The sequence below is a fragment of the Balaenoptera acutorostrata genome, chromosome 5 (assembly GCF_949987535.1).
Source record: "Balaenoptera acutorostrata chromosome 5, mBalAcu1.1, whole genome shotgun sequence".
In the NCBI taxonomy this organism is placed as follows: Eukaryota; Metazoa; Chordata; class Mammalia; order Artiodactyla; family Balaenopteridae; genus Balaenoptera; species Balaenoptera acutorostrata.
Window position 1 is genome coordinate 34717475 of NC_080068.1, and position 19405 is coordinate 34736879.

At 40.2% G+C, this 19405-nt stretch overlaps 1 protein-coding gene across 3 annotated transcripts in view; it reads right to left on the reverse strand.

Moving 5' to 3' along the window:
- FBXW7 (F-box and WD repeat domain containing 7) overlaps window positions 1–17146 on the reverse strand; it is a 205389-nt gene extending 188243 nt beyond the window's left edge. For all 3 annotated transcript variants that reach the window (XM_007189414.3, XM_057546651.1, XM_057546652.1), the window contains exon 1: window positions 16034–17146. The gene's annotated coding sequence lies outside the window, so the exon portion shown is untranslated. The remainder of the gene's footprint in view (window positions 1–16033) is intronic.
- Between the last annotated feature and the right edge of the window lie 2259 nt (window positions 17147–19405).

Below are 19405 nucleotides of genomic sequence, written 5' to 3' on the forward strand. Positions count from 1 at the left end.
GACAGAGAGCCAGCAAGAAAACAGGGATGCCATTCCTACAAACGCAAAGAACTGAATTCTGCAAACCACCAGTGAGCCTAGAAGAGAACCATGAGCCTCAGATAAGATCACAGCTCTGGCTGACACCTTGATTTCACTCTGGTAAGACCCTGAGGACAGGATCCAGCTAAACCACAGCCCGACTCCTGACCAACAGAAAGTGTGAGATAAACTGCTAAAGTTGTGGTAATCTGCAATGCAGCAATGGAAAACTAACACAGATGCCTTCTTAGATTTGAGGAAATATGGTTTATATTATTTCTCTTAAACGCTGCTAATCTGCTCTATCATCAGAACAATTTCTTATACTTCACATTATTATAAGTGTTATTATTCAATTTCACAAATCAGTAGGATGAGGTGATACCACTCTCAAAACTTTATAGGCAAACAAAAACACTTCATAACATCTAAGAATTTATTTCCTCCATCAACTGGGCACACAAATTTAGTATATTTGCTTCTGTCTTTCTAAACCAGTGACATACCAAAACTAAATAAATAAGTAAATATCTCAGTCCTTATCCATTTCTAAAGGAATGAAAGTAAAGGTGAATGTGTGATAAAAAAAGCTAATTTTTAGATCTAGCAAGGCCATATAATTTGGGACAACCATCTAGTTTCTAAGACCTCAAGGAACTCAGCTATTTAAAAAAAAAAAAAAAGACTAACAGAAAACTGAATAAAGTCTGGAGTCTAATTACTAGAAGAAAAATATACATACATAAATGGATAATAACACTTGCTCTGCCAACCTTATGTAGTATACAATTAAATGCCACTGAAAACAGCCTGCACTTCTATAGATCTTATTGTGTGCCAGGCACTGTCCTATAAATAATATATAAGAAATAAATGTATAGATGATAAATATAGTACAGAATAGTGATTAGGATCCCAGGCTGTAGAACCAGACTGCCTGGATACAATCCCAGGTCCACTACTAACTAAAGGTGAGATCTTGAGCATGTTTAACTTCTCTGGGCCAAATTTTCTAGGGACATTAACAATACTTACCTCACAGGGTTACAGTGAGGATTGAATGAGTTAATATATACAAAGGACATAGAAGAGTGCCTGGCACATATTAAGCACTCAAATGATGACATCAGTATTATTTTTATAATAATACCATATTAACAGTTACCTCTAACAAAGGCAAACTGTGTATTTGCTGAGGATCCTGCTGGACTGTCCCCCTGGGTGGCTTTTAGTTTTATTTAATTGTATGAATCTGCCAGGGCACAGTTAAAAATTATTACTGTACTTTTTAACCTTAATGATATGTTTACGGGTTTGAGTATTATGTCTGTTCCTATGTTAAATACTAATTGAAGCTTATATGGAAACATTAAAAACTGACATTCTAGGGCTTTGCTATGCAAAATATAGTTTTGAGGGCCACCAAATCACCATCACCTAGATGCCTGTTAGAAATGAACAATCCCGAAAGACACAGTGCATTTGGCCAATATAGTTTATGTTTCTTTTCCATGGAGGGATAACATTTCAGGCTTTTTTCTTCTTCTCTTAATACTCATTACTTCCTTTTCTGTGCCTTTTAGGCTCCTGGATGCTATTCAGTCTTTTCACAGCAGGTGAAACACTATTTTTCAGGATATTTTAAGGAGAAAATAACATTATTTAGGCCATAGAAGCCTTTCGAAAATATTTTATGCAAATCAAATACTAAAATGCAATATTCAAATTCAAATAAATATTGGTTTACAGCTAATGTTGTTGCTTTATAACCAAAAAATGGCACAAGCCACCAAGAAGTGGGATTAGGTCACAACTGCAACATGAAAAACTGATGACTATGACGGGGTACTGCTAATTAAGGTTACAAATTCAAGGTCTTAATCTTTATATACTTGAACTTTTGAAATAAGTGATTTGATATCACCTCATTAGTATAATACAGTGGTTCTCAAAGTTTGGTCCCTCGATCAACAGTATCACTTGTGAAATTGTAAGAATTATTACATTTTTGGGTCTCACCCCACACCTACTGAATCAAATACTAGGTTTGTGGACCAGCAATTTATGGTTTAACAAGGTTTCCAGATGATCCTGATGCTACTGGAATAGTGGTTCTGGTATAGTAAGTTTATACTAAGTTTTCCATCACTAGATTGAATGCAATTCCATCTGATCAAGTTTGAAAATGTATGAATGCTGGAAACAGGACACTAAAATACTGAAACCCAACCTTTACGCCTGGAGACAAGTGCACCTATGACCAAGCCCATGAATTACAAAGAAATTATGTGATTTACGGCTGATGTAGTTCAAAGTTATTGCACATTTACTTGATTGTCTACTATGTATGGTTGCAGGATTATTTATCAACTTTGTATAACCTTAAACTTTTTACAAAACTACATTTTTTTACAAGTATGCAAGCTTGCAAGGTGAAAATAAAACTTGTTTGCCTGGAAGAAAAAAAGAAAGGCAGGGCTTCCCTGGTGGCGCAGTGGTTGAGAATCTGCCTGCTAATGCAGGGGACACGGGTTCGAGCCCTGGTCTGGGAAGATCCCACATGCCGCGGAGCAACTAAGCCCGTGAGCCACGACTACTGAGCCTGCGCGTCTGGAGCCTGTGCTCTGCAACAAGAGAGGCCGCGACACTGAAAGGCGCGCGCACCGCGATGAAGAGTGGCCCCCGCTTGCCGCAACTAGAGAAAGCCCTCGCACAGAAACGAAGACCCAACACAGCCAAAAATTAATTAATTAATTAATTAAAAAAAAAAAAAAAGAAAGAAAGGCAACCTGTGGTAGATAATGTGAAAGCACTAACGAGCCTAAGACTTAGAATCCTAAAATCTTGACTTGATTATCTGATTCCCTGTACCCCAACCCTAAATTCTTATTTACCAGAACTCAATTTCATTCAGGCATCTTTAGTCTTTAATAGAACATCATTCAGCACACTGCTCTTAGTGTTTGCATGTAACTTTTGATAAAATCTTACAAAAGCACTGAATTATAATTCTGAAAGGAGCAAAGTTCAAATGCATATAACTATGGCTACAAATACAGTATTAAAACAGAACCAAGAGGAAAGAGAAAATCTTTCAGGAAACTTTTTTAAGACCAATATCCAGGTTTAGCTCTTTTTAAGGTAACAAAATAAAATTTAAAACTATTTAAATCTCCTAATGAATAAAAATAATAGTGCACAGATGTCAAAACTACGTTCTCACTTTATTTATTAAATGTACAGCACCCATAAGTAAACTAGCTGTGTAAGAAATAGTCCAGTACAAAGTATGGGAAGGAAGGAAAAAGTAATTTTTTTTAATGACAAACACCGTCTGAGCAAACATACTCCACAGATATCCACTGACTTAAATAATTTATATCTTAGAGACTAACAAGTATCAATTATCAAATTTTCTGCTATACCTTCCAAGCATAACAAATCATAGGTTTTTAAGTCCTAAATAATGTAATTCTGAGGCTCATCCCCTAAACGAGAATCTCTTTCAAAAGATTTAACTCTAACTACAAAACACATTTTACATATAGAAAAAAGTTATTTATAAAAATCACTTTGCTTCATGATCTTTTAGATTTTACCTAGAAAGATTTCTTCTACTGCTAAAGATGTATCTGGGACACCTGTCCTGATGTTGATACCAAGAGCAAGACTAAATTTAATAAAAAATACAGGTTAGTGTAAGTTAGTTAAATCACAGGTTTAAATTTCATAATTATTTTGTATAAGGACATAAACTTGGGAATTGCTTCTCCATGAGTCTGTTAATCTTCTTCCTTCTAACATCTGTACAGGATGAAATCCTATTATTTTCCCCTCCTACCTCAGTACTACCACTTTCAAAACTCCTCCACTGAAACTTAGGAGGCAGCAGCACAGTAATTAAAACATAGACCACAGAGTCAATGGATCTGGATTTGAATCTCAGGTCTGCGAGTTCAAATTCCTAGCTATATGTTCTTAGAAAATTCTGTGAATCTGTTTCTTCTGCCATAAAACAGGCTTATTAGTACGTATTTCATAGGCACTGCTGTGAAGAATAAATTTAAAAAGCATGTAAAATTCCTTAGCACAGTGCCTGACATATATCAAACATTCAATAAGTGATAACAATGATAATCAAAACAGTGACTGTCAACAGAAAGAGAAAGACAAATACCACATGATATCACTTATATGTGGAATCCAAAACAGGACACAAATGAACTTATCTACAAAAGAGAAACAGACTCACAGACATAGAGAACAGACTTGTGGTTGCCAAGGGGCAGGGTGGGAGGGGGTGGAGGAGGGATAGGTTGGGAGTTTGGGATTAGCAGATGTAAATTATTGTATATAGAATGGATAAGCAACAAGGCCCTACTGTACAGCACAGGGAACTATATTCAATATCCTGTGATAAACCATAATGGAAAAGAATATGAAAAAGAATGTATATATATGTATAACTGAATCACTCTGCTATACAGTAGAAATTAACACACATTGTAAAACACCTATACTTCAACAAAATAAATTTAAAAAACCATGACCTGTCAAATTATTAATTGATTTTATCAAATTATCAAACCTATATTCTTATCCTCTAGATTCACAACCCTCTCCTAGCTAATTCTTTATAAATAGCTGGGGGCAGCTCTGAGGTAAAAAGCAGTCATCATCAAGAAAAAGAGACCTAGTAGGCAACTTCCTCACCCTCCTTTTCTCCCATGCTTCACTAGCCTCAGTCATTATCCATACTTGAGAGTAAATACATACTCACTCAGTTTGGGCCCAAATGTAAAGGAGATCAAAAGCCTTATTTAACACTTGTACTTAATGACAGCTCATCCATAATGTAAGACTGATACCACACGTTCATCTTTCCAACAAGCTCAACACTAGAATGGACACACAGGTGAAAAAGAAATCAACCAAAAACATCTTTCAGGAAGCACCTGTTGGATCAAGTCTCATTCAGTGAGTCAAGGAAAGAAAGGTCGACTTAATGCATCACATGCACCAAGTATCTAGGCTGTTTTACTTCTAGGATACACTTTCTAGAAATGAAGAAAAAAGGTCACATGAAATATCTATCAACTTTTGCAACTGGCCTCTAATTCATTCAATAAATATTCACTGAACACCTATGGACATGGTACTACACTAAGCACTCACTTGGAAACAAAGGTGACAAGATAATATCCTTTTCTTGTAGAGCCTATTAAAAAATATTTCCAGTTTGTTTTTCTCTCTTCCATTCATTTGTTAACTTAATATATGCCTACTATGTGGCAGCAAATGTTAGGTATTTGGCAGAAGGAGATATTTACTGAAAAGATGAATAAGATAGAACTCTTGTTCTCAAAAAACTGACAGAGCAGTAAAAGAGAAAAATACAAATAACTATGTTAAGTGCTATAAAAGTCACATAGATACTGTGGGTAACCAGAAGAAAGAACAACTAACTCTACTCACATTAACCAGGACAGGCTTCCTAGAGGAGATGATATTTAAGTACAGTCTTTAAGAAATAAATGTTTCACAGATGAAAGGGAAATAATACTCCAGGCAGAGAAAATAGCAAGGTACAGAGACATACATAAAAGCATATACATGCACACACACACAAATATGCATTAAATAGATATGCTGCATACAAATGGATATACAGTCAGTTTTTAGATACAAGTGAAGGAAGTCAGTATTTATACAGAATCTGACTGGCAAAGTACCTTATACTACAAAGATAACCAAATGAGAAACAGCTTAATGATAAAGCAAGGTTTCCTAATCTTGGCACCACTGACCTTTTGAACCAGATAATCCCTCGTCACAGGGTGCTGTCCTGTGTACAATGATTATACCTGGCCTCTACCCACAAACTACTAGTAGCACCCTCACACATACCTCTCCCCCAGCTGTGACCATCAAAAACACCTCTGGATATTGCCAAATGTTCCCAGAGGCTACTGCTATATGCCAGGCAATGTTCTGTGCTTCTCATTTATTCTCACTTAATCTAACAACATAGTATCCATGAGGTAGTTATTATTTTCCCCATCTTACAAATAAAGAAACTGAGGCCAAGAGTTAAACAACCTGCCAAAAGTCACACAACCAGCCCGAACTGAACCCACACAACGGGGATTCAATCCCTACTCTAAGCACCGTTCTGTTGTCTCTTATGCATGCCTCAGCTTTTTTCATCAGATACTTGGAAAGTTAATATTTTGAATCTTATCTGGAAGTATAAACTAAAATTATCCACACAAGTGGAAGTTAAATTAAAAGACTCCCAACCTCAATTCAGGATAAATTAACAAGTATTTTTTTAAGCACTGACTGTATGTATGCCCTGTACCAACTTTGGGAACTAGAGTGGTTCAAAGAAAAGAAAACTACATTTATTAAGGATTTGGTATTATCTTTTCCATACATTATCTCTCTGAAATCTCACAACATCCCTGTGAGGTAGGTATTATCTTTTTTTCACGTGAGGAAGCTAAGGTTCAGAATAGAAAAGTGGTCCCTGACCTAAAAAGGCTTACAATTTAATTGAAGATAAAAGAAAAGTATTTTTTTAAAAAGAGAACAGGCAAGTTAAATATCTCCGTTAACAACACATAGAAGGTGAGAAATTAAAAAAGAGCAGAAGGAAAGTATATAGTTAGATTAGTCAGGGAATACTTCTCAAAAGAGGTTTCTATTATCCCCTTTTGGAAATGAAATGGATGAGTAAACCATGATAAGCTGGGGAGGAGCAACACTTCTGTAAACAATGTGAAACAGAAGTATGAGGACTGAAAGGAAAGATTTGTGATGGCCAACTTAAACAGTAAGCCAAGGAAATGATGGAGTAATAAGTCTGCCTTAAAATTAAGATCGCCCAATAGCTGGAGACAATGACACTAGTTGTGTGCTTTTAGGGTGTTCCTGCCACAAACACTCTCAAGCACAGCAACAGGAACGAATGCAAAAGACCTAAAGGTGAATACTGGTAGGGTTGGTTAATGGAGGCTTAGACATATGAGTCAAACACCAAATTTCATAAGAAGAGTGATGGGTCATCTACTTTGCTTTATGTATTTTGTCTCCTTCAGCCAAAAAGTAAGTTTCAAGAGGGCAGGGATTATAATGTTCACTTAGATCAATGCCTGGCACAGTAAGTGTTCAGTAAATATCTGCTGCTGAATAAAGGCAGTATTCAAAATAGTGACATATTCAGAAACAAAGGTCACAAAGACCTTCAGCAACCACAAAAAAATAACAATAATATTGTAATATTTATTATTATTGCAACAACTAACATTTATTGAGCACTAACTCTGAGCCAGACACTGTGATCCATTATCTCAATCCCCTTAACTACCTTTTCAGAGAGGTAGGTACTATTATTATCATCCCAGTTTTACAGGTTCACACACAGAATAAACAACTTGACCAAGGTCACAAAGCAGCAGAGCTGGAACCTGGGTCTATCAACTCCAAGGCTTGCCTCTCAACTACTATGTCACATATATAGAATTACAAGTATCCTTCTAAGGCAAAGCTAGGGAAATGTGGCCAATGAGGAAAGACAACAAACCAAAACCAAAAAGAAACTCCAATGTAGTCAAAAACCATATGTCCACCCCCTCTCCTAGCAGGTACTGTGGATATTTTCCCACCCTAGAATACACTGATTATCCCATACAGATTAAAACTTCAATGGTTTAAAGAATCCAGATGTTGAAAAACTAGGAACTAGAGTCAATCATCTAATCAACATTTCAAAGGGTGGTAGATAACGAGTGGTAACACCCCATGTCCACAACCCAAAGAAATAACAGGGTGTGACCTCTGACTAAGGCTGACCTCAAAACTTCCTGACCCATTCTCCCCGAATCTGCCACTTCCCTCCCTCCTTCTCTCTGCGTCTCTCCCCTCCTCTGTACATCCCATCTCTCCTCTCCTACTAAAAGGCCTTTACAAAAACTCAGAAATTTTGTGTTTCCTACTCTCAATTTCTAATCTAGTAAGTTAAAACTTTTATATTTCTCTAAGGAAAAAAAGTCTACCTGTGTAATACTCAAGTAGAAAAAAGGTTCCCCACTCGTTAGAGCAGCATTCCAAAAGTTATGTTAGTCAATGAAGAGACCACCAATCATGCAAAAGAAAGCTAGTGACCCGCATATTTATTTATATAACCTGGTATTACAGACATAATAAATAAACAGGAAGAAATTAAACTCACTAGAGAGATTATGCTCTTCTTCCATCTATCCAGTAACCTATTCATAATTATAATTCTGAAAATCTCTAAAATGGAAAGAAGCATAACTCCAAAATTATAACTCCAATCACTACCAACAGAAATATTTAAAATACTGACTTTGTTTAAAAACTAGAATATCCATTAAATTAACTACTTAACCAGAGATCCACTAATATATGTCAATCTGATTTCTGCATTTACACCAAAATCTAAAGCAAATCTGCCTTAAAAGAAAAGTTAAAGAATGAGAACAAGAGTTGGCAAGACAAACAGTGCTAAGGAACATATCTCAATCTTTTCTTTCTGCCTTTGGATTTTTTTCATACACTTATCTTAAATATACAGTTCTATTAAATAAACTATGAAGGCATAGACAAATTGTTCTCAAAGTAGAAATACTTTCCAAAATACTTTCCAAATACAAAAAACTATCAAGAAGTATTTATTTCTTGAATTGGCCAATAGAACATTGATTATGCCAAGTTTGAAGGATAAGTTATTTCTGAAAACTGATCCTGTATTTAACAAATATTAAGCATGAAAAGGGAATATCCAACCCTCCCTCCCTCGCTCTCATCATTTTAAGAAAAGGAGAAAACTAAAAATTTAGTTAAAACAAAATCCTTCAATAAAATCCTTCAAATAAAATTCCTTCAATCTTAATTTGAGATGTAATGATACAAATAAAACTTATTAAACTTCATGACTTTTTTTTTAAGTTTCTTATTCCCAGTGTTAAAGAGATGGATAGTTAAAAGACTGGATAATCCAATTACATCCTGATATTTCTAAATGGACAATTTAAACCACAGTCATTTTCAGAGATAATCAATAAATTATTCAAAAAAGAGTCCTTTCTGATCTAAGCACTATTGAAGTCTTTAGGGATGAATCCAAATTCCAGTTATGTTCAAATCAGTCTTTCTTTTCTATAAATAATAAGCACAGCAGTTCTGCCATTTCTTTACTTTTTAAGATTTTTTTAAAAATAAAAATGTTAATGAATGATACACTGTTTCAGAGGCTTTTGAAAACATGGCAGAATTACTTCAGTATTTGTCAAACTCAATGGCTGAATTTAAGTGTTCGGCAATATAAAGCCTGACTTTAGCCTTCTGTCTATGTCACACTTTAAAAGATCTTTAACTTAATAAGTTAACAGTGATGGGTCACCTTACTATATGCCAGGCACTGGAAGAGCTTTGCATATGTTTTACATTATCTCATTTAATCCTAACAACAACCCTGTGTAAGACATGCCCCCATCAACAGGTGATGAAGTCGACAGTAAAAGGATAAGTAGCTTGTCCCATGCCACAAAGCCAAGAAAGGTACTGCCTAACTAATGAGTCTTCTGCCTCCAGAGTATCAATGTATTTTATGAGGGAAATGAGAAATTAATTAGCAACTGTTGCTGGCTCCATGTATGCATATTTTCAACCATTAGATAGTTATAAATTACCCACCATTATTAGTGGGACAAGTCCTTCTCAGACCTAGAGGATGTCATGCAAAGGTCTATTACTACCCCTTACACTACCCTGAAAAGCATGCCATCCTAAAAGTCTCATTAAGATATATACATTCTTCCAAAAACAAACCAGCAATCTGTCTTGACACTTTTGGCCTAACATATATTGATGGGTTCAGTATCTTCTTCTATGGTGATCCTCTCAGAGGAAAGGCTAAGTGATATTAAAAATATTTTGTACCACTGTCTTTTAATATTTCCTAAATTCCACAGCAGTCATGAAGGAGCATCTAGCATGATACATGTACACACAGACACACAAACAGCACATGCTACCTCCTGCCTAAAGCCACCCAGATTTCCAGTAGCTAACCTTCAGCTGGAAAAAAAGGGCAGAGGTGAAACAGCAGAGCAACAGAAACTGCACAATACCTGACTGATCTACTAGCTACCCCTTAGATGAGGGGAAAGAGCAAAAAATAAGATACCAAACAATAACGTCTCTTGCCCATTTTTTATTATTTTTCAACTACCTGTATTGCAGGATAATACAACACAAACATAATATTTTCTTAGTTTTAGAGAAATCAATTGTTACTCAAAACTTTTTAAGGGAACATTTTAGAAAAACTGTTATACATTGGTTTGTCACTCAATATCCAGATCAAGTACAGATGTTCCCTCAAATATTTCACAATTCTGAAGGTAGAACAGGAGGAAATTTTAAATATACATGTGTGTAAAAGTATAATTATTAGAAAATATATATCCCATAGTGTTCAGGAAATGTCATGTAGATTTAGGAAACACACTCTAAACACATTGTGAAAGGGATCATGACACAGTATCAATGAGGTATCATAAAAAAGTAGCAAAAATCTAAACTACACTAGGCATAAGACAGACTGGTTTGACACTCAGTGGGGAAAAGTCTCAAAGTAGAAATGTTTAACAGCAAGAGTTCATTACTTGGAAACAACTTTACTCATCTGTAATGACAATTCAGCTACACTAAAAAAAATAAATAAATAAAACCTAATACACCACTCTTTTCCCTGGTCCTCTGAAAGTGTCACCAATATAGAATATTTCTATTCGGAATATTTGCAGATAGGAGATGGACACCTCGTATCTTTTAAATTGCCACTCAACCTTAAGCTTGAAATAAAAGCAAGATTTTTTTAAAAAGCAAGGAAAGAATCCTCTCCTAATGAATAAAAAAGCAACTTTACAGTGACCTTCTTCCTAAAAGGTATACTAAAATTGTCAGGTTATGTAAAATTGTCAGACCCCTTTTTTAAAGGAAGAGGAATTGAAGTATCAATTATATATGTAGAAACATTATGTAAAGTAAAAGCAGGTTTGAAACTAAAAAGTGGTCACTATTGCAAGAGTAACCCCTCCGCCTGCCATAAACAGGGGACTCCTGAGATAAATAAGATTTATGAAACCAGGGTAAAAATATACCACCATCCAATGTTGACATATGAAACAGATGTTTTGATATTAGCTATGACGTAAAATTGCACAAAGTGAATTATCCTTTCTAAACAACACATTTGAGATTTATTTTTTGGGTGAATCTATTAACCCATGCTACATTTACCCTTAAGAACACAGCAAAACTTTTTAAAGTACACAGTTAAATGATTTAAGTGATCTGGTAAGATATAATACTTGAAATTAACAAAACAAAAATTGTGGAGCCAATAATTCTACACAATGAATTGGTCATTGCAAAAGATCAAAGCTTTAAGAAACAGAAGTATCAAACCTTAATGTTCTTATAGTTTGACTAATATTTTCAGCTGATTCAAACAAACCATCAACACTTCTAATTTTACATCTAAAGTAAATGCTTTACAACTTATTTTCAGAACCTTTCAAAATTATACTCACAAGTTTCTTCAAAGATACTTCTGGCCATGATACACAGCCAGTGTATCACTATGTGGTGTCTTATATGGTATGGTATCTTTGAATAAGAAATACAAGTAGTCCTACTTTTTAGCTTCATCACTTTATAGATGGCATTGCCCTTGCTCCTCAGTCCATAGTTTTCATCACTGTGGAGGCAAAAGTACCTTGAATAGTAGGCTCTGTGCTTTATGCAGAATTATTTTAAGACTGCCTCCAAGGAACACATCTCATTTAGAAAACAGAGACCAGCTAAAAGAGCCAGTCCCAGCTTTGTAGTGGAATGAAGCTCATACTGCATGTTGGTGGACTTGGCAGTCAGTGTTCTATACCAGGGGTCCATAAACAACGAGCCAAACCCAACCTACCTCCTGTTTTTATGTATAAGGTTTTATTAGAACACATTTGCATTCATTCACTTACATATTGTCTGTGGCTGCGTTCAAGAGCACTTCAGGAGCAGAACTGCATTGTTGCAACAGAGACCATATGGTCCACAAAATCTAAACTATTTACTATTCAATAACTGGCCCTTCACCAGAAAAAAGTTTGCCAACCCCTCCTCTACACAATGAGATGCCGGAGGCAACACAAGACTTCTCCAAAAACCATCTCCAAGTACACGAATTGGGCTGCTGCTAGCCTAGGTGTGGGCTTTTGGATCATCCGGGGATAAAACACACAAACACAAACACACACCCTCAAGGCTCTTTAATCATTCCATATCAGTCCCAAAGTTGCCAAGGCAGAGCACACGAGGTGATCACTCCCTACCACCAGGGTCCCACCTTCCCCACTGTCTTTACTAGTAAATCAAGTTAACCCAAAGAGGCTGCCCTTTAAAGTTCATCGAAACATGATTTCGCCTGCATAAAAACTGTTGTGGAAAATAGAGGGTGAGGAGAGAAGGCACTCATATGGCATATATTCCAGATCCTAGAACCACCATAGATCTAGCTCCCTGTCTAAATAGCTGTGGCCCGGAAGGTCCTGCCATTTGAATTATCACTCTTAAGAAGAGGCCAAAGAGGCTACTAAGAAGGTGAATTCGAACTAAGGAACACAAAAAAGTGTGGATATACATACTCCCTACCTCACAATCCTTAATCCTTGTTAGTGTCAACACTAAACGCAAGTTTCACCACAAAAATTTTAAATTTTAATTTTTAAAAAAATCAGTCTTCCAGTGTCCATAAATGCTTCGAAGATGTCTGAATTTTTTTAAGTGCCAAGTTGGTTTTTGTTTGTTTTTTAATAAAAAGATTTTTTTTAAGGCATTTTCAGCACTGCAGTGCCAACACAGGGATATCCCCTCCATTGTATGGGACACAAAGACACACACCAACTGAGAGCAGGGGAAGCAGCGTTCTTTGCCAGCTATTTTTAGCCCCACTTCGTCATGTTAGAGACCAAACTTAGGATAATAATGAAAGGCAAACTTTAAAAACATGAATTTGATGAAATAGATCTGTCCTTTTATGTATAAATTCCTTAACACTGAAATCTTATATATTCTTCTGAACTTAATCTCAAGGGACCTATATACCTTCCAAAAAGCTTGTTAGTGTTTCAAAAATAATCATCTGCCCTAAGACTGAACTGGTGGCCATGTTTAAAGGTTGTTCCTCCTTTTTCAATTTCAACCCTTATTCACTTTTAAAACAGGAGAGTCTCATCCATTCTCCTCTTCCTGTATCTTTGCTAACTTTAACACATTCCCCTCCCCGCAAATACCCATTTTTCAGCTCTCTACTGTCCATCAGCGCTATAGAGAAACCTTAGTACTCTGATAATGACTCCCAATTCTACATTTTCAGCATATCACTCATTATTTTACTGTCTTAAGATTGCATTGGTATCCAACTTTAACCCTAAAATTTAATGTCCAAAGTCCACTGCCTCATTTCCGAATTACTTTTTGTAAGAAACCACTAGCACCATACTAACATACTGGAAGCACCTTCTTTTTCACCCCTCCATCTGTACAGCTCTTCAATGACTGTGGTGTAAAAATGTTAGTTCTCTAGAAAAACAAAATCCTAATCCAAGTATAATGCTTCTTGGCTTAAAATACGATTTCTTCTCAATGGTCTAAAACTACCCTCTCAGAAACACTGTTCTCAATTCATTCTTTGGGCTGCAAACATGTATCCACACAAACACAAATTGGCCCTAAGCCTACTCAACAATCTCCCTCTGTATTCCCATAAGCTAACTTCCTAATTACATTTGTCCCTCACCCCCTCCAATTCCAAAAGTCTTAAACACTTTATCTCCACCTGTTCTTTTCTTCCTAAAAAACTTTCTCCTGGCTCAGACACTCCAATAAGTTCTGTATAGTCCAACATCAACATTTCCCTAGTGAAAAATGTACGACGAATACATTTACATCTATAAGGTACCAAACAGTAGCTGACGTACAGTGGTCGCAGATAAAAACTGGTCCATTCCCCCTTTTCTATAATTTTGTGCAATCTGTGTTTCACTGCCTCTGCCACCCATAAGCAAAAGCATCTCAAAGGCAGGGACCCACAAATGCTCTGTTGTTTCTTTGCTACCCAAATATACGATAAAATATTACCATGATTTTTAACCAATCTATAGTCAAAACAATACAAGTTAAAGTTGTAAGCAACTTTGATGGAGTATAATCTACGCTCAAACTAGTTTGTTGGTCTGTCCTCCTTTGCTCCCCCAAAAAACAGCCTATGCAAGACTAGATTTTTCTTCCTATCTTTGTGAAGTATGGGATACATGACTTCCTCAAGGTCACAAAATAACAGATTTAGAGACATTTGTTTTTGATTCCATGTCTAACATTACATCCACTACTCAATATTTTGATGCCAGTACTTATTTAAAGTAGAATCTAAGGTTCCTAACAAAAGCATAACAAGGAAAAGGCATATAAAGAAAAACAAAACAGCTGGTGAAGTTCCAGAGGAGGGCAAAGTGATCAAAAGGATGGAAGAAATTATTCTAAGACAGACAAAAAGTCAGGAAAGATGATAGTAAAGAGGGGCAATCAAAATCTACAAACCAGGAAAAGATGAACTCCAGCTTGTTCTAGCAATTCTCAAAACACGAACTTGGGATGTGTCTTGAAACTTTATAAAGAGACAGGTTTGGGATATATAAATGAACTGTTACATAATTCAGGGGCTAATAAACGTGTAGAATTCATCTCTTCAAAAGAGAAAAAGTACAGGATGAAAAGTTTGAGAAAGTTTTAAAGAAGTTTAATCAAGATCCTGAATGGAAAAGTTAGCATGGATAATCCCAGGCTTACATTCATTCCCACAAAGTTCCTCTCAGCAGTGGCTTCAGAGAGTGTGAGCTCACACAGTTGTCTGGAGGGGCCATAATTCTTAGTACTGCCTATGTTCTGTTATATAAAATTCCACCCTATGCTTAACCCTAAGGTCTGTATAAACATATGAAATGTCAATTACTTTCCTGCATCTTAATTTGGGACTCTGAGGGGATACCTAAATTACAAATCGAAGACTTTATAGACTTCACCTTTAAAATAAAGGAAGAGGAAAAACATCATTCTTCAAAGAATTAAACATCAGAAGTTTCTCCTCATTTGATAGAGAAGCATGAGATAACTCAAATAAGCAAAGCTTCAAGTCATTCCAACAAATAAAAAACTGCTAGCAATTAGGACATACGCTACTCAAGAAAAAAAAGCATTTGTGTAAGGAAAAAATTTAATACCTTTTATAAACTGGTTAAAGTACTAAATGCTCTCCCCCAAATCAGTTGTGATCATAAGAACTCAGAATTTCCTGAGTAACTGAAATCTGTTGCAGTGTCTTCCTGATACGCAGGAACTGCACCCAGGAAATGAGAAGGTAAAAAAAATTCCTGTACCACTAGGTACTGAAATGAAATCTCTCAAGGAAGACTGGCAAAAAAGAAAGCAATTTTACTTTCAGGGGTTCAAAGAGTCAGGGGTCCCCACTTGGGAACCAAATAAGAGTTGCCCAGAGACAAAAACTACTGCGCTGTTTCCCACCGGGTGCACCAGGAAAAGGTGTATTACAGAAATGTCCCTTGTGCGCACATAGGCTCTGGCTTCCTCAATTTCCTTTTGCCAATTACTGGCCAGAAAGATACCAAGTATCCACCCTGGAGAAAGACAGAACTCGAAGAGAAACCTGTGGGCTTGCATATCACACGTACAGAGCGCTAAAACGGTACAAAACACAGGACCAGCCCGGATGCCTCTCCCCGCAGTGAGGACTAAGGTACCCCTCTCGTCTACACAGTCCCAACACTCCTGGAAAACACCGGCAAAACTCCGGAGGACGCCCCAGCATCCTCCCCCTTTCTATCCCTCCATTCCCTTTCCCGGGGCCACTCACACTTTAGAGAAGAGCCGGGCGCTGAGAAAGTGGGGTGCTTCCCTTCCTCCTCGGGACTCAGGCGGCAGCTGCGGCAGGCTCCGGCGCGTTACTGAGGAAGAAGCGGGGCTGGGATCGCTAAGCCGGCGGCCACCCGGGTCTCTTCCGCGCCGCCGGAGCAGACGAGGCGGCGGCCCCGCTTACCTCCTCTTTTCCTCTTCCTGGGTCTCTTCAGGCTGGGTCTTCTGCCCGTCCCGGGCCACTTCTCCCCAGACAGTCACGTTTGGGAGGCTCCGGATTTTGTTTTTGAAAAGTTTCTTCTGGGCGGAGGCTGCGGCCGGCCCCCCGGGTCCCCCCCGGCCCCGCCGCCCTCGGGGCTGGGGCGGGGGAGGGGGCTCTAAGAACTCCTCCCGGAGTCCTGCCGAGGAGCCGGGGGGCCGGCGACTGGCCGAGAAAGAAGACCCCCGAGGGGGCGGAGGGGAGGGGGCAGGGAAGGAAAGGACGGCGGCGCCGGTCCTGCTGTCCCCGCCGCCCCGGCCTCCGCTTCACATCGGGGTCCCCGCCCCCCCGGTCGGGGGATGGTTGCCGGGCTTGGGGTCCCGGCTCATACACTCCGGGGCAAGATGCTACGGCCCCGGGCGGGTGGTCGAGGCGGCGGCGAGGTGGGGGACCCGGCCGGCTCCGCTCGGCGCCGCCCCCGCTCCCGGCTCCAGCATGTGTCGCTGCGGCTGGGACCCCCTCCCTCCACCTTGGGGGTCCCTCGCCCCGCGCCCCGGAACGGACAGAAGCTCCGGCCCCTCCTCAGCGTCCTCTCACTGCGGAGCAGCCGACTAGTCGACCCGAGGTAGCCGCCTCCCTGCCCCCCAGCCGCCGGCTCCGGCTCGGGCTCGGGCTCCGGCGTGTGCAGCCGCCGCTGCCGGCCGGGAAGGCGAGGGGGGGAGAAGAGGGGTGGCCGCGGCTCCCGCTGGCCCAGGTTAGGGCGGAGGTCTCGGCGGCGGCCAGTGCACGGGCGCTGGGTCTCTCGGATGATCCCTCGCTCTCACGCTCTCCGCGGCGGCGGCGGTAGCGCCCCGAGCTCAGCTCGCTGTCTCCCTCGCTCAGTGCGGGGCTCTCGCCTCACTCCAGAGAGAGGGGCGGGAGGAAAACGGCGCGGACCGATGACGCAAGTCACCTAGCAACCGCTCTCTTCCCCCCTCCCTTTTCTCTCCGCTCGGAGGCTTCCTCCGCGGGCCTTTTTTCCCCTTTCCAACCACCCCGCCCTGGGCTCCTCTGGCGCGCGCGATGACGCTCCAAGGGAAGAGGAAGTCGGGCTCGGCGAGCGGGTGGGTGCGCCTCGGGCCGCGGGACTCGCCGCCGCTGCCGCCGCCTCTACGGCCGCGTCAGAACTGAGGAGAGGAAGGGGAGGAGCCGCGTGGAGCCTAAGCTGCCGCCTAAGCTTACCCCTGACCCGAGGGCAGTGGAGAGAGCCTGCTCCGTAGCGGTTTCCCTCAGAGCAGGTGGTGACTGCTCCTTGGGGAGCAAGGAGGAGGCCCAGGCCGCGCGGCCATGGTCGGGCGCGCATCACCCGAAGGTGAGGCATTTGGCCCCAACGGGCCTTCGAAAAGCCCGGCTGAGCGAGAAGTTATCTTACAGCTTGATCCGCTGCACCTGCTCGAGGGAGCGAGCGCCCCACCCTTGCCGCCGTGTGGGGCGAGACCCAGCGCCCGGTAACGCGTGGTCGGGCCGAGCAAATGTTTGATGAATGAATGAATGAATGCCTCCCTCCCTCGCGGAGCTCAGAGGAGTTTTACGGAAGTGCAAGCGCTTTGTAAGCTGCGTAGCATTGTAAAGATGAGAGTTGTAACACATCCCTCTCCCCCCTGTCCCCCTCCCCGCAAGGAAATAGGGGTGCGGCTTGAGTGAGGAGTCACAACCTGAGTATTTAGTGAAAAAAGAGGCGAATTGCTGGGACGAGGGAAGGGAGCCATCCTCCCGGAGATTGTGGAAGGATTTTTGACTCTTTCAGGAGGAGAATTTAGCAGTGCCTCCCTTTCAGGAATCATTCTTGCTTGTGGTTTGGAGCTTTGGAGAGCTGGTATTGGTTGTTAATCAGTGTCCCTTACCGTCATCAAGAAATTTTGGCCTGTGTTTCAGGTCTGACTCAAAGGCTATTTCCTTTCTAAAATAAATATCATTACCATTTAGGCAGGTCTTCCTACGGGTGTTATCCTGGAAAGTAAATCAAAGTAAAAAACTCATGAGGTTGAAAGGGTAGTTCTCTAGGACAAGAAATTTTAAGATAAAAGGATTTCAGAATCCTCAGAAATCTGTCTTGAACCTGTCCTGGTGAATAGTGTGAGAACGAGATAAAAGCAGCAGTGATGAAAGGAAGCAGATTCCACAGTTGGGTCTCCGGACTCTGGCGTTCCTTACCTCGTCTGGAAGCAGCAGTAGTGGCTGTTACAGGTCTTTCCACCTCAGGGGGTGAGGAGCAAGTGTTTATAGGCAGATCTGGGGAGCTCAGAGTTCCTGCCGCTACTGCCACCACCATATGCAAATAGGCCAAGGAAACTTGTAACTGGTAAAATCCAAGGGCTCATTTTTATTAAAATGCTGCAGTAAAAGTGATGGGAGGAGGGAGATGGATATTGCCAAAGCAAGAAGAGACTCACAAAGTAGCGTCTGCCCAGCTGCCCTTCATCCAAAGTTCTAAGAGCCAGGTTAACTCTCCTACTTTTCAGCTACCCTGGATTCGACTCTCTTCTCATGACCAGTCCTTGCCAGGTCCTTCCAAATAAGACTCACAGGAAATCAAACCAGAAAGTGATGGCCTCACATGGCTACAAAATAAATCTCTTTGGATTTTGCTCCTCTTCCTAATTTTTTGATGAAAATGGCAGGAGTGAAATAACACAGATTGAGGGGATTTTGTAAAGCCAAGCACCTCAGATTTTAGGTTCTGAGAGCTTTGGATAAAAAGAATGCAAACATCAGAGCTCTGCAACCCAGCAGAGGACGCCTCCAGAAAAGTGTGTAACCACGTGGAGCTTTTCAGCAGCCTGATCTGTTTTCGTTGTCAGTGGCTCCACCAGAGAACTTTGGTGCTGAGAGGCAGAATGGCACTCAGCCACCTACTGATGAAGTTACAGCTGCACTAGCTTACTAGGCAAGATCCACCCACTTCACCCAGTATGATAACTGGAGGAAACAGCTGGAAGTGGTGACGGCAGAGAAGGAAGTTCATACATTTCCAACTTGGTCTGCATCTCTTTAGTTCTTTTACTTCTTATTATTCCAGAGGAGAAAACAGCTGGTTCATTCGCCATTCCAAAAAAAATCCGAAGTTTTAGGTAACAGCGTTCTTTGCCTGGTACATCAGTTTGTATGATAAAGATCTGCATACTATGTTAAAAT